Source organism: Salmo salar, chromosome 04, assembly GCF_965601325.2.
Source record: "Salmo salar chromosome 04, fSalSal1, whole genome shotgun sequence".
Lineage (NCBI taxonomy): Eukaryota > Metazoa > Chordata > Actinopteri > Salmoniformes > Salmonidae > Salmo > Salmo salar.
This window is the reverse complement of record NC_138294.1, coordinates 74,375,164-74,383,340: the sequence shown is the minus strand read 5'-3', so window position 1 is coordinate 74,383,340 and position 8,177 is coordinate 74,375,164.

Below are 8,177 nucleotides of genomic sequence, written 5' to 3'. Positions count from 1 at the left end.
TTGATTCTAGGCAGAGTTCCTCTGTCCAGTGTCTGTTATTTTGCCCATCTTAATCTGTTATTTTTATTGGCCAGTCTGAGATATGGCTTTTTCTTTGCAACTCTGCCTGGAAGGCCAGCATCCCAGAGTCACCTCTTCACTGTTGACGTTGAGACTGGGGTTTTGCGGGTACTATTTAATGAAGCTGCCAGTTGAGGACTTGTGAGGCGTCTGTTTCTCAAACTAGACACTCTAATGTATTTGTCCACTTGCTCAGTTGTGCTCCGGGGCCTCCCACGCTCTTCTGTGAAGGAAGTAGTACACAGCATTGTACAAGATCATCAAATTCTTGGCAATTTCTCACATGGAATAGCTTTCATTTTATTAGCCTTCAAGAATAGACTGACGAGTTTCAGAAGAAAGTTATTTGTTTCTGGCCATTTTGAGCCTGTAATCAAACCCACAAATGCTGACGCTCCAGATACTCAACTAATCTAAAGGCCAGTTTTAGTGCTTCTTTAACGAGCACAACAGTTTTCAGCTGTGCTAACATAATTGCAAAAGGGTTTTCTAATGCTCAATTAGCCTTTTAAAATGATAAACTTGGATTAGCTAACACAACATGCCATTGGAACACAGGAGTGATGGTTGCTGATAATGGGCCTCTGTACGCCTATGTAGATTTTCCATAAAAAATCAGCCGTTTCCAGCTACAATAGTCATTTACAACATGAACAATATCTACACTGTATTTCTGATCAATTTGATGTTATTTTAATGGGCCCAAAAATGTGCATTGCTTTCAAAAACAAGGACATTTCTAAGTGACCCCAAACTTTTGAACGGTAGTGTACATACGAGGAAAGCTGAAGTCTCTACCTTTCTATTGATGTCTGATTCCCAGTTCATCCAACAGATAGCAGTAGTACATCACATGACGTCTCTTGCCCCCTTGAAACCAGTTGCATCTGGTTTGGGTAGTGAGTCACTGTTCCAAAATGGAGGAAAAGATTTTCAAGCCTGACATCTTAAAATGACCTTAGCAATCAGGGCTTTCAAGTTATGTTGTTAAACAATTACAAATAAGACACAGACAGGTAAAGGAACTTAAAACCTCTTTTCCCATTCACTTTCCTATTGTTAACAATGATCTAACTCAACAGCGCATGTGGAGGATACATACAAGGTAATGTGGAGAAGGAAATGCATTGCTTTACATTGACCATCAGGGTGTACAGTTTCCATGCATACTACATGTTGGCACTTTTGGTGACTTGACCTAAATAGGTCCATAGCGCATCCGGGCACCTGCCCGCCCATCCAGCATCACTACTCTGGACGGCTCTGACTTAGAATATGTGGACAACTATAAATACCTAGGTGTCTGGCTAGACTGTAAACTCTCCTTCCAGACTCATATTAAGCATCTCCAATCCAAAATTAAATCTAGAATCGGCTTCCTATTTCGCAACAAAGCATCCTTCACTCATGCTGCCAAACATACCCTCGTAAAACTGACCATCCTACCGATCCTCGACTTCGGCGATGTTATCTATAAAATAGCCTCCAACACTCTACTCAACAAACTGGATGCAGTCTATCACAGTGCCATCCATTTTGTCACCAAAGCCCCATACACTACCCACCATTGCGACCTATACGCTCTCGTTGGCTGGCCCTCACTTAATACTCGTCGCCAAACCCACTGGCTACAGGTTATCTACAAGTCTCTGCTAGGTAAAGCCCCGCCTTATCTCAGCTCGCTGGTCACCATAGCAGCACCCAGTGAGATATACCTGCTGGAGCGCGTGCTACGAAGCCAATTCCTCCTTTGGTCGCCTTTCCTTCCAGTTATCTGCTGCCAATGACTGGAACGAACTGCAAAAATCTCTGAAGCTGGAGATTCCCATCTCCCTCACTAGCTTTAAGCACCAGCTGTCAGAGCAGCTCACAGATCACTGCACTTGTTCATAGCCCATCTGTATACAGCCCATCTATCTACATCATCCCCATAGTGTATTTATTTATTTATTCTGCTCATTTTGCACCCCAGTATCTCTACTTGCACATCCATCTTTTGCACATCTACCATTCCAGTGTTTAATTGCCATATTGTAATTACTTTGCCACCATGGCCTATTTATTGCCTTAATTCCCTTATTTTACCTAATTTGCACTCACTGTATATAGACTTTTTGTTTTCTTTTTTTCTACTGTATTATTGACTGTATGTTTTGTTCATTCCATGTGTAACTCTGTGTTGTTGTATGTGTCTAACTGCTATGCTTTATCTTGGCCAGGTCGCAGTTGCAAATGAGAACTTGTTCTCAACTAGCCTACCTGGTTAAATAAAGGCGAGAAAAAAAAAAAAAAAAAAAAAATATATATATATATATATATATATATATATAGTAACGACCCGGTATTGTGTTCTGTGTTTGTGGGTGTGTTATGGTTCTCATGGCTACTAGCAGGGGTTAAATATGTCAGGACAGAGGGAAAGGTTGGGGGGGTATGATGGGTAATCCCGCGGGATTTGGAAATGATAAATAGGGATTACTGTCTCATCTTCTCTCTCTTTCTGTTCGGGGCCTTGATCTGTTCCTATGGGAGTAAACATTAATTAGACTTGGTATAATTGTGTACATTCGGCATTTAGCGGCGTGGGCTGTGGCCTGAACAATAGCCCAGTTTAGGAATAAACCTGTGTTCTGACCTGCACACCTAGAGTCCGTCTCTTTTTCCTTTATGACCCAGCCGGGTCATTACATTGGCGTCAGAAGTGCTTTCGAACTACGGGATCAAGACTAGGCGAGTTAGCTGTTTAGTATAGGCCGGGTTAGCTTTAGCGTGACTCGCATCTACGGTCATGATGCTTGGGGCGAGGCGGAAAATTAAGGAAGAGTCGGACAATGTGTCCGTTGTGGGCTCGGGGGTACCCGGTCGGGAGGGTCGGGCGGCGACTGCCGTAGAAGAGCTGGAGGGCCACATGGCGGGAGTTAAATTGTCAGTCAGCAAGATGGCAGAACTGGCGGGTTTTCCTTCACACCGCTCGAGAGCAGACGTCACGGCGACGGGGATATCGACGTCACCAGGTGCGGAAATGGCGGGGCCTGCTTATGTAAACAGAGATGGCAGCGGCCTATTGCCATTAGCCACGGTAGCGGCTAAACTACCAAAGTTCAATGGACAAGGTAAATGGGAAGTTTTTTTCACTCAATTCGAGTTGTTGGCTAGAGCCGGGAGGTGGTCTGACGAGACGAAAGCGTTACAGCTTGCCCTGAGCCTGACAGAGGAGGCGTCGGAATGCCTGTTAACGCTAGCCCCGGACGAGAGGAGCGACTACGGTGCGCTAGTGGAGGCATTGGGGGGTCGTTCCGGCAGCGACGCGCAGCCCAACATGCTGCGGATTGAACTGAGTAACAAAAAGAGACTTCAGGGGGAATCATTAAAGGCGTTGGCAAGTGGTATTCTGACCCTGACCAGGCGGGCTTATGCAACTATGCCGATTGGGGTGCAAGACGAGCTGGCACGGGACAGTTTTATTAGAGCGCTCTCTTCCACCGAACTGGGTAAGCATGTTCAGATGGCGGACCCACCATCTCTGCGGGCTGCAGTGGAGATAGCCAGGAAGAGGGAGCTGATCTGGGGTGAGGGAGTGAGAGTGGAAGTCGCCAGTCAACCAGAGGTGAGAGCAGTGGTGGCTGGGGTGCCAGGGGTCACAAAACCAGAGTGGGTCGACGAGTTGGGCGGGCTAGTCAAGACTGCTTCGCTTGTCATGGAGAGGGGCTCCAGGCAGCGTCGCAGTGTCAGCTCAACTCCTATTGTCTGCTGGGGTTGTGGCCAGCCTGGCCACATTCAGCGGGAGTGTGGCAGATTCCCCCGTCACCAGGGAAACGACGGCGGGTTCTCGCGCAGGGGGCAGCGCGGACCCACCCCCCCGCCCCCAAACCCACTGTAAGCAAAAGAGGTACCCTGCAGCGCAGACAAGAGGGTGGGGACCTGCTCCCCCAGGGTGTAACTGCCACCGTGTTTCCTAATCCGGTAGTTGTGGTGGGACGTACCACCGTTGGGGACTTCTGCAATGTCATCGTCAAGGTAGAGGGGGTGGAATGTTTGGCCCTGGTCGACACGGGCTCTACAGTAACCCTGGTGAGACCAGACATACTACCTGTTGGGGTGCGGGTGGAGCCGACCCTTGTCCAGCTACGGACTGTCACAGGGGAGCTAGCCCCCATGTTAGGGAAGTTTCAGCTATCTGTGACTGTGGGGGGGAGAACTGTGGGGTGTCTGGCGTGGGTAGCAGCGGTGCAGGACCCCTGTATACTGGGAATGGACTTTTTGAAAAACTGTGGGGCTCAGTTGGACTTAGCGTCGGGCACTTTGAGGCTGTCGGGGGGGCCCACAGTGGGAATGTCGCCTTCGGGAGAGCCAGCAGGGGGCAGGGCTATCCCTCCGTCTTCCTCCAAGCTTGCAGAAACTCCACCGGTCATCCCGGCTGCTCCCTTGGTCGTTGTGCCATTCCAGCAGCTGTCTCCGGCGGCGACGGCCTTCACTCCCCATCATGGTGCAAGCACAGGCAGCTCAGTAGCCCAAAACACACTGGCTCCTTCACCCCATCAGCCCGACGGGGGGAAGGAGGAAGCTATCGACGCCGTCGAGGCTGTGTGGCTGAAGAACTGTCAGGGTCTGGATGACAGACAACAGAGACAGTTAAAGCAGCTGCTGTTGGACTTTAAAGATAGCTTCGCTTGGAGGGAAGATGAGGTAGGACAAACGCACCTAGTTCAGCACGAAATAGACACTGGGGACGCCCGACCCATTAAAATTCGGCCCCGTCATATTCCCCTTGCCAGGAGGGAAGCAGCAGACACAGCTATTGTTGACATGTTGCGGGCTGATTTCATTGAGCCATCAGATAGCCCATGGTCCGCGCCGGTCGTCATGGTGCCTAAGAAAGGGGGTAAACTTAGGTTTTGTGTTGACTACAGGGGCCTAAATTCTGTCACCACTAAAGACTCTTATCCCCTACCGAGGATTGATGAGTCGCTAGACCACGTGAGAGGGTCCTCGTGGTTCTCCTCCCTTGATCTGCGCAGTGGCTACTGGCAGGTGCCCCTCTCGCCAGGGGCATGTGAAAAAACGGCCTTCTCCACAGATAGGGGCCATTGGCAGTTCAAGGTGCTGTGCTTCGGGCTCTGTAATGCTCCTGCCACCTTTGAGAGGCTCATGGACAGAGTGCTGGCGGGGGTTCCGAGAGACGAGTGTGCTGTGTACCTAGACGACATATTGGTGCACGGCACATCGTTCGAGGGGGCACTGGGGGCACTTAAGCGAGTGTTGGAGAGGATCTCGGGGGCGGGGCTAAAATTACATCCGGGAAAGTGCCATTTCATGCAAAGGGAGGTGGCGTTCCTGGGGCATCAGCTGGGTGGTGAGGGCATCAGCACGATGCCAGACAAAGTAGAGGCTGTGAGGGGTGGCCAGTTCCAGGGGGAAAAAAAGAGGTTAAGAGCTTCCTGGGGCTGGCATCCTACTATCGTAGGTTTGTGAAGGGGTTTGCGGGGGTAGCGGCTCCGTTGAACCACCTTCTCAAGGAGGACACTGTTTTTCAGTGGACCGAAGAGCACCAGCGGGCGTTTGAGGCTCTCAAACGTGCCCTGATGGAGGCCCCTGTCCTGGCCTCACCAGACCCGAACCGTCCGTTCATCCTGGACACCGACGCAAGCAATGAGGGTTTGGGGGCTGTGCTGGCTCAGCGTGGTCCTGATGGGGAACACGTAGTAGCTTATTACAGCAGGACTTTTGATAAGGCTGAAAAACGCTACTGCGTGACAAGGAGAGAGCTTTTGGCTGTCGTGGCGGCAGTACGCCATTTCAAGTACTACCTGGGGGGCCTGCCGTTTGTGGTCCGGACGGATCACTCCGCCCTGCAGTGGCTTCTCTCCTTCAAGGAGCCAGAGGGTCAGATTGCCCGCTGGCTGGAGGAGCTGCAACCCTACGACTTCCAGGTGGAGCACAGAGCCGGCCTTCGCCACAGCAATGCAGACGCCTTGTCCCGCCGCCCGTGTGCTGAGGATGGCTGTGGGTACTGCGCCAAACGAGTGGAGCGAGAGAGAGAACTGTGCAGGGAGGAGGGAGTCACCGCCACGGTGAGTCAGCTGAGTGTGACAGAGTGCCGGGAGCTTGAGGCTGTGGACGTTGGGGAGTGGAGGCGTTGCCAGTAGGAGGACGCAGAGCTGCGTCCTGTGCTGCGGTGGGTGGAAGAGAGAAGACGACCGCCGTGGGGGGAAGTAGCCCCTCTATCACCAGTCACCAAGGGACTGTGGGCTAAATTCACAGTCCTTAGAGTGGCTGAGGGAGTGCTCCAGAGGGGGTGGAAAAAGCCAGCGACTGGAGAAATTACGTGGCAGGTAGTGGTGCCCAAAAGGCTGCAGGGGAGCGTGTTACAGCAGCTTCATGGGGGAGTTGGCGCAGGGCATTTTGGGGTCTCCAAAACGTTAAAGCGCATGCGTAAAGGCTTCTATTGGGCCAGGCACAGGAGGGATGTTGAGGACTTTTGTAGGCAGTGCGACGAGTGTGCTGCTAAAAAAGGACCTCCAGGTCAGTCACACGCCCTCCTACAACAATTCCCAGTAGGGGAGCCTATGGAGAGACTGGGGGTAGACATAGTGGGGCCGTTTCCAACCACAGACAGAGGTAACAGGTGGATTCTAACCGCTATGGACTACTTCACCAAGTGGCCGGAGGCTTACGCTCTCCCAGACCAGGAGGCAGAGACAGTAGTTGATGCGTTGGTGGGGGGAATAATCAGTCGGTTTGGGGTGCCACAGTCTATTCACAGCGACCAGGGGAGAAACTTCGAGTCACGGGTGTTCTCAGAGTTGTGTAGACGGTTAGGCGCGGAGAAGACGCGCACTACTCCGCTTCACCCCCAGAGTGATGGGCTGGTGGAAAGATTTAACAGAACGTTAGCACAGCAGCTGGCCATCGTTACCTCAAAACACCAGAGAGATTGGGACACCCACTTACCGTTTATTCTTATGGCATGTAGGTCGGCTGTTCAAGAATTGACTGCGTGCTCCCCAGCGCTACTAATGTTAGGTCGTGAGTTGCGCACCCCAGCCGAACTGACGTTTGGCCACCCTCCTGATAATAACGACGGGGTTTTGCCTGGCCCGAACTATGTGTGTCGTCTGCAGAACCGGTTAGAAGCGGCTCACACCTTCGCAAGAGAGCAACTCGAGAACGCAGGGGTGCACCAAAAGCGCCACTACGACTCGCGCGCTAGGGGGAGGCACTTTGGAGCGGGAGAATGTGTGTGGCTTCACAACCCCACGCGCAAGAAGGGGCGGTGCCCAAAGCTGGACAGTGCATGGGTGGGGCCGTGTCTGGTGATAGAGAGAGTGGGGGAAGTGACGTACTGGGTGGAGGTCCCCCCACGGAGCAGGAAGGTGGTGGTCCACCGGGACCGATTGGCACCCTACAGAGGGAGGAAAACGGTAGGAAATGGGAGTTAGGTCTCTGATGTGAGCCCACGGGAACAGTCTAACGAGGAGACTCTAGCGCAACCTGAGCCTGGGATGGGGGCTGCTTCTTCGGAGGGCGCTGGAAATGACATTGGGGCAGATGAGTGTTCTGGGGGTTCACCGGTGAGAGCCACGGGGAGGCCCAAGAGACTGATGCGACCTCCGGGTCGTTTTAAGGATTTTGTTGTGTAACCCTAGGGGCTAGGGTTTAGAAAGGGGGGGGGCTATGTAACGACCCGGTATTGTGTTCTGTGTTTGTGGGTGTGTTATGGTTCTCATGGCTACTAGCAGGGGTTAAATATGTCAGGACAGAGGGAAAGGTTGGGGGGGTATGATGGGTAATCCCGCGGGATTTGGAAATGATAAATAGGGATTACTGTCTCATCTTCTCTCTCTTTCTGTTCGGGGCCTTGATCTGTTCCTATGGGAGTAAACATTAATTAGACTTGGTATAATTGTGTACATTCGGCATTTAGCGGCGTGGGCTGTGGCCTGAACAATAGCTCAGTTTAGGAATAAACCTGTGTTCTGACCTGCACACCTAGAGTCCGTCTCTTTTTCCTTTATGACCCAGCCGGGTCATTACAATATATATGTATATATATATATTTCAAAAAATTCCTCTGGATGAGAGTGTTTTGGCCAATGATTACTGGTAAATTAATGCAA